At 34.5% G+C, this 8,304-nt stretch overlaps 1 non-coding gene across 1 annotated transcript; it reads right to left on the bottom strand.

The window, feature by feature from the left end:
* Positions 1 to 1,784: 1,784 nt before the first annotated feature.
* TRNAL-CAA (transfer RNA leucine (anticodon CAA)) lies at positions 1,785 to 1,868 on the bottom strand. The gene has a single exon. It is a non-coding gene; the product is annotated as a tRNA-Leu (tRNA).
* Positions 1,869 to 8,304: the final 6,436 nt, after the last annotated feature.

The following is an 8,304-nucleotide window of genomic DNA, read 5'->3' as shown; positions in this document are numbered from 1 at the left end:
TAAAGCATCTTATTTATTGTGAAAAGATTTTTTTTTTTAAATTACAGTTTTCAAACTATCTCATAGTTTACAACGATTTAGGTAAAGAATTTTGAGTTTTCACTGATATTATTGAAAAGCGGAACTATTTTTTTGAAAAACTGTGAAAAAACTGAGCATTTTATCTCTAAGTTGCTTCCTTATTCATATGCTCTACGTTGTTATGAACTGTTGTCGGCTATTGGTGTTGGACCCGGCCTGTATTCCAGCTCGTCACTACTTTTAACCTAAGGTTGAGTTTGTTACTTATTGAGTACATGGGGTCGGTTGTACTCATACTACACTTCATATACATTGCGTGCAGATTTCAAATGTCGATGTTGTTGTGTTCGACTGGAGCTGGATTGGAAGATGTACCTGCATCCTTGTTGTAGCTCCCTCTTGTTCACAGTAGCCGTAGATTTATAAAATTATGTGCTATTCAAACAGAAGATATATTTGCTTCATATCAGCTTTGTAAATTCTATTCTTAGAAGCTCATGATTTGTACTACTAGTCCTTGAGAAATGTATAAGATTCAGAGAAATTCCTTTGTTTAATTGTCTTATTATTATTATTGGAATTGGATAGTTATTTAGCTGGCTTATCTAGCTGGTTGGGTTAGGTGCCATCACGACTAGTGGATTTTGGGCCGTGACAATTTCTTCCAAACAGATATTGTTATATTGATAGATGCAATTCACTCTTTTAGATGCTCGTGATACTGTGATACTAGGTTTTGGGCATTGCTAGACAGTTGTGGTCGTGTTAAGACCTCGTTTCGTATATTTGTATCTTTATATCGATTTTGAGACTGTTTTCGCTTTTATGTTTTATCACCACTCTATTATTAACTTAATGAATCGGCTTATGTTATTATTATTATTATTATTATATTATTATTATTATTATTATTATTATTATTATTATTATTATTATTATGTGTTCGCTTGCCCAGCAAACAAGTGAGGCACTATTACGATCTTTGATGGATTTTGGATTGTGATATTCTATTACTTCTATTCCATTCTATCTATCGTTTCTACTTGGATCGTTATAGTTCATTCAGAAGCATAAATTTAAGAATCAAATCTTATATATCAAAATATTTTTGAGTTGATGTGATTACTTCTTATTCCCATTAGTTTCCTTTATATCTGCGCAACCTCAGGACTCGGCAACCTGTGTCTTGTCAATCTAACCTTGGCCTTAATATACTCTTCTATTGTCCCTAACAGATTAAAACAAAAGCCTGGGTATCTAAGTTTTAAGAGATTTCGGGATATAAGCTATTTTGAACAAAAGGTTTAAAAAAGTAAATCAGCAATATGAAATATATGGATAAACAAAAACGATACCTCAATTGACAAAAGAAAACACGTCGCAGAATTTAGCCTTATCATGAAAGAATGGAAGAGACATGAATGAACGAACTACATTACAAGTGTAAAGTGAAAGTCTTGTTAAAAGTTAAAAAATAAAAAATAAAAATAGACTTAGCTGAATTTTTTCATTCAAAAAGGTTAGTCTAGCTTAGTAATATGATCCCTATATAAGGAAACTGAGTCCGACTGAATTCAAAGTATGAGGGAGTTTTAAAGATGAAAGAAAGTTAGCGTTGTAAGGGTAACACCCCTTAAATGGTACGAAAAGCAAGACAGTATAAATCTATGTTCGACCAATTAATTAAGGGAACAAAAAGCAAGAGAGTGGTGAATAAATCTGTTAATATATAGAGAGTAAAAGATGAGAAAAGAGCAGCAAAATGTCAGAAGTGGGATTTGAACCCACGCCCTCTCACGAAGACCAGAACTTGAGTCTGGCGCCTTAGACCACTCGGCCATCCTGACATTGCATGACACTAATTTGCACTTTTCAATTTACTACGTAATTTTATTGAAGGTAACTCTTATTTCAAGCTACTGTGTAGTATGATTTTGGAAATAAAGAATGTCACATTAATTTCACATTGTAGGCTGGATTCTTAAACCTGCATCCATTCAAAATGATTCTTAAGTAATATCTTATCTTATTATCCATTCCGGGGAAAACAAAAGGCCACACATCCACATTTTCACAATGCTTGTTATTTTTTTATTTTTTTTGGGGGGTCTTGACTGATTGTGTACTATCAAGTTAGAAGGAAATAATACCCTTTTAACTAGTCCTAAGAATCAGAGACAGACTGCTAGGTGAAGCATGCAAAAAAAGCATAGATACATTAAAATGGTTCACATAGACCTGCGTCCAAAATGGTGCAATAGCAGATATACGGAAAATATAATCACCAAGCTGATGAAGTCACTGCATTGTGCAAGTGACTAGTGGCTGGTCTAATCATGTGTTTTCGGGTTCTGCAGATTTGATTCAGGGTCGAACCTTGCGTATGTGTGTGAAAAACAAGTATATTGAATTAATTAAACATACATTTCAAACTCATTCTCTCAACTCAGATTATATCATTAATGTCTAGATCTTGAATCCATCACCGCACGTGTCAGAGTTATTATATAGTTGTACCATCCCTAATTAATTAGGTTTTGAACGAGAAGTTGAATGCTGAACAGGTGAAACAGAAACATTCATCTCTGTAAAGGGATTAATTACGACTGTCCTTACACAATCATGTAGTAAAGATCATCAAATTGGTCAAATAATGAGTTACAATTGTGGGCTAATTTATGTAGTAGTAACAGATCATAATATTGGTGAAGGATAAATGGCTGTTCTGGACTAAATTCTGCAGTAATTAATCACAAACGGCGAGAAGCCATACGTGCATGAATTTTGTATTCACCAACCTGCACATGTACGTAAATCTCCCCTCAGCATCATCTTGGAGGTGTGATAAGAAAGAAAATATGATATATGATGCCTGCATGCTCTATTCGACAAGAGCCATATACATGTATCAAATTTAGTATCAAATTTGGCCGTATCCCTCAAATCTTTTGTTTTTATTTTTATTTTTTATATATGCTTATTTCTGCTAGTAGTTATTAGTCGAAAAGAGACAGCATCGATGGAGAATCACAATTGATCTAGTTTTAATGACCAAAAGCTTGGCGGACACGAATAATAATGTGTCAACAAATATGGCCAGGAAGCAATGGGCGTACAAATTTAATATCCACAAATTCTCCTTTTTCCATATTTTATGAAATCATCTTGTTTTATTTGTTTACACTCAATTTTTCTTGTTATTAGTGTGAAATATTGGCCCTCAAAATGAGACAGCCTTAATGGATCCACGCTGTTAGCATCTTAATTGATATTGTAGTAATAACACAATCACATAATGCTTGATACGAAGGAAAAACTGACTTGTACTTCTATGACTCTGGATTAAAGTAATTCTAAATGATTAGAGCCTTTGTTCCCCAAATGCATAGTATTTAAAAGATTTCAATTTCATGCCTTAAATGAAATGATTGGACTAGGATCACCATTATTCGGGTTCGGCTTTGCTCTATTATTTTTGGCTCCAATAAATATAAATATATATCCATATGAATGACACGTGTCCATATAACTATAAAGTACTGAAATTACTTTTTAGTTTATTCTTATATTTTTGGTTATTCTCCATCTTCTGCGGACGGTAACAAGAAGGAATTGGCCGGCGCCAATTTTTCCCTCTAAAAGCTTGTATACCTAATAGTACCAAAAGAACAAATAATTACGACTTTTCCCTCTAAAAGCTTCTTCTTTTATATATATTTTGCTAATTGTTTACTTCAATTGAACTTGATTACTAATCACATAACTTTACATCTAGTCTCTTTATATATTTTTCTATTATATAAAAGAGCAACAGTTTCGACATGTCTGTTTTGTGGTATTAAAATTCAAATTGAGGGTATTATAGCCATTTCAATCTACAAATTAATACAGTTGTCTATGTGTCTCTTACTCTTACATTCACCGCATATTGTTCTCATTCTTATTATCGCCTTTACTCCTCCTTTCTCTTCGGTATTCCTTGCTGATTTTCTGATTTATCGTGGACTTCACTCTCTATCTTATTTTGTGCTTAATCTAAGTTTCATTTTACTTTGTGGTTTTCACATTTTCTACTTTCTCTCTCAAATCTCTTGAACTTGCAGGTAAATTTTATTTGTCTTTAATATCAATTTTATTGTTTTCTATCTGTTGTTTCTCCTTTTTTGTTCCAATTTATTTCAACCCACACAATACTAAACAATGGAGGTTTACCTCAAATTCATGAAAATAAACTGAATTAAAGACAAATTTTGTCTATATTCAAGAAGATCCAGAAATTTTCGAGTTAGGGTTTTGATGGATGATATTGGGGGAACGTTTTTTTTTGCGGAGATGAATTGAAGTCAAGAGCTCAGCTTTGAGTATTCAATCTCTTTCAAAACTTGTATTGCAAATGTTTGTCTTCTTCTTGCTCTCAAGTCTAGCTGCAGCTATTTTTTTCTCCTTTTTCTTGGTTCTTCCTTCCCTTTGGGTCATTATTGTTAGTTTTGAAATTTAATGGTTCCTGATATCTTCTCCTCTCATTTTTTCATCTTTTTTTCCCTTTGTATTCTTCGACTAATTCTGAAGTTTAGTGGTTATGGCAGGTTTAAATTGGCCAATTAAAATTTTCCTTTCTGCTTGTCGGGTTATGGCGTGTCCAGATTGGAGAAATTTGAGTTCGATATTAAAGTTACGCGATAATTTTTCTTCATTTCATATTTTTGGGTGGTAAAATTGTGATAAATATGAATCGACTCTTTGTGCCTCTTTTGGTGCCGGCCATGAGCCAAACAAATATGAATGATCTCGAAAGAGCACAAATCGTAGTGTGCGATTTTCTTCCCTGAATGACATAAAAAAATAACACTTATCATAGACAAATAGCAGAAACATAAAAAATTTACCTTGACACTTAAGTGAATGGGAAATTAGTTCAACTCTAGATGGACAATAGATAGTTGCATTTACTCTAGATGGACAATAGATAGTTGCATTTGATCAAGGGAAACATGTCGAAAGACACACTACCTCGAGCACATAGATTCAAGATGTCGCACATGTTTAGGAGATGACTGTTGTTAATATGTTTAGCTTCTCTTCTCCTCTTTCTTTCCCTATTTTTGTTTGGCTAAAAGGTGTTATCACTCTGCCACTGAAGTAGTAAAAGCACTAATATCCGCATTGCTACTTTTACAGAGTACTATTGTATTTTTCAAAGGAGTGGTATAAGGCAGTAGATTATGAGAGATATTGCCTAACATGATCAATAACCCAATAAAAGGGGGAAAAGGAAGAGGTCAGTATTGGCGAGTATGGACTCCCATGGCCTCAATGGTAAACTAATCTTTAGTTGTGTGTTCAACGATTCCAGTTGTTCCAATATACCAATATCAGGCCTTTTGAGTTTGGCATCACCATTTGATTTTCATATAAGGTGAAGTTAGGGAAAATAAAAGCTGCAACGTTGTATCGAGAAGTAAAGAAGTCGTTAAAATTGGTGATAAGACTTTTATAGTCACGTGTAGTAGAATTAACGTTTGAATTTGGATGATTTTCAAATATTCATACATTCAGCTTAGTAGATGGGCTTGTAGTAGGGGCAATGAGGTTGATGGAAGCTGAGGTGAGCAAGATAAGAGTACATCACTTGATGCCATTAGTAAATTCCTGAAATTTTATATTCACCGGGAGAGTGAAATAAAAGGTTTGCTTATTTTTTCATCTTCACATGATCAATGACTTAGAGAGTGTTTGGCTAAGCTTATAAGCTGGTCAAACTGGCTTATAAGCAATTTTTGGCTTATCTACTTGTTTGATAAAATTAAAAGTGCTTATAAGTTAAGTGTTTATAAGCCAAAAATAAGCCAAAAGCCATAAGCTGGTCTCTCCCAACTTATCAAATTTCAGCTTATAAGCACTTTAGGTTTGACCAAGATATTTACTATTCTATCCCTAAAATACTTTTTTTAAAACAAAAATCTTCATATATCCAGTTCTTCAGCTGCTTATTATTAATTTCAGCACTTTTATCCAAACACATAACTGCTTATTTTCCAAATCAGCTTCAGCACTTAAAAGTACTTTTCAGCACCTAATGCTTATCAGCTACTCTAAATCAGCTAAGCCAAACGGGCTCTTAATTCATCCCGTCTACTACCTGGAGTTCAACATTGACGTTTTCAATATTGCCATAGGTACTAACAATCAATTGTAGTTGGAGCTTTTGTTGCCGGACTACTTAAAATCTGCTATATCTTTTTATGTCATATGTTTTATTGCAGAATATTAGAAAATGGAAGTGTTAGCTTCCTTTTCTATTTTTCCTTTTTGATGAGTAAACCGACAGCTCTTTATAGCTCGAATTCGATAGTCGTGGTTGATAAAGGCTGCTTCTACATGTTCTGAAAATGAACTGTTTGCTACATATTTTCGTTGAAGGAGTTCTGGTCTATGTTCTGCATATAACATGCTGCACGAGAAAGCATTAGATTGTACGCTATCCATTCATATGCAAAATCGGCAGAGAAAAAAATTGTGCAGGAGGGCCTCAGATGGTGTAATTATTTATAAACTTTTTAAATTGATCTCTTCACAAAACTTAATGTGAGCTTTTGAGCTGTCTATTATTCATTTTTATCTTTCATGTTTAGTTTACCAAAAATGTACCGTTTTTCTTAATGTAAAGATAGTTCAGTCATATGCACAAGATGTGCATCACTAAAAGAAAGCTTATGAACTTGACTGATCACTTGGAAAATAAAGTTCATATGATTGGCAATAAACAATATAGGTAAGGGTACTGTGTGCTTGAGGAGGGAGTGTATCTGTTGAAGTTTGGCAAAATGCCAAAGTCCCACATTGGTTGGGAGTTAAGTTTGGGGGGATTTTTCCCCTATAAAAGAAGGCCTAATGTTTAGGATTGAAACACACCTCTCATTTGCCTTCTCATCTGTTTAAGGCATTTGTATCTTCTCTCTTTAGTATTATTTCACTTGTATTTTTGGAGTGAAATAAAATATTGGTTGTGTCCGAGGAGTAGGCAAAATTAGCCGAACCTCGTAAATTCTGGTGTTCCCTTTATTGTTGTTTTATTGTCTTATTTATTATTTGGTGGCTGTCATAATTTTTGGTATAGTAGTTGTGACTTATTCACACTATATACATTTGGCTTCCGCAACAATTGGTATCAGAGCCAAGGTACTGTCTAAGTATGCTCTGTGGTTGCAGCATAGTCTGATCTTCCACATCAGAAAAGATTTATCTTGGTAACTGAGTCAAGGTTCTGTCTGAGTATGCTCTGTGGTTGCAGCTTAGTCTGATCTTCCACACCAGAAAGGAAATAATCTTGATTTGTGTCGTCAGCTATTAAATAATATTTGTGTCAAAGATGGGAGACAATAAACAAGAAGAATCTACATCAAGTGTCAACAATACGTCATCATTGGCATCTTCGCTTATGACAAGAATTGTGTCAAATGCGAAATTTGCGGTCGAAATATTTGACGGGTCCGGACATTTTGGGATGTGGCAAGGCGAGGTTCTAGATGTCCTTTTTCAACAAGGGCTAGATCTGGCCATTGAAGAAAAGAAACCAGATGTTATTGGAGAAGAAGATTGGAGAATTATCAACCGTGTTGCTTGCGGTACCATTCGATCCTACCTTGCTAGAGAGCAGAAATATCCATACACAAAGGAAACTTCTGCAAGTAAATTATGGAAAGCACTGGAGGATAAATTTTTGAAGAAAAATAGTCAAAATAAATTGTACATGAAAGAAGAGACTGTTTCACTTCACCTATGTTCCTGGTACCACGATGAATGAACATATCACCAGTTTCAATAAGTTGGTTACAGATTTGCAAAATATGGATACAACTTATGATGATGGTGACTTGGCCTTGATGTTGTTGGCGTCACTTCCTGATGAGTACGAGCACCTTGAAACTACTCTACTCCATGGAAATGACGAAGTTTCTCTCAGAGAAGTTTGTTCGGCTTTGTACAGCTATGAACAAAGAAAGCGAGAAAAACAGAAGGGCGGAGAAGGAGAAGCACTATTTGTGAGGGGTCGTCCTCAAAATCAAACGAGGACAAAGAAGGGAAGATCCAAGTCAAGATCCAGACCCAGCAAAGATGAATGTGCCTTTTGTCGAGAAAAAGGGCACTGGAAGAAAGACTGTCCGAAGTTGAAGAATAAGGCCAAACATAACAATGGAAAGGCCATTATGGATTCAAATGTAGCTGATTGTGATGATTCAGACTTCTCATTAGTTACAACAGAGTCATCAACATCATCAGACA

The sequence above is a fragment of the Nicotiana sylvestris genome, chromosome 2 (assembly GCF_000393655.2).
Source record: "Nicotiana sylvestris chromosome 2, ASM39365v2, whole genome shotgun sequence".
Lineage (NCBI taxonomy): Eukaryota > Viridiplantae > Streptophyta > Magnoliopsida > Solanales > Solanaceae > Nicotiana > Nicotiana sylvestris.
This window is presented reverse-complemented; position numbering and strand designations above follow the sequence as displayed.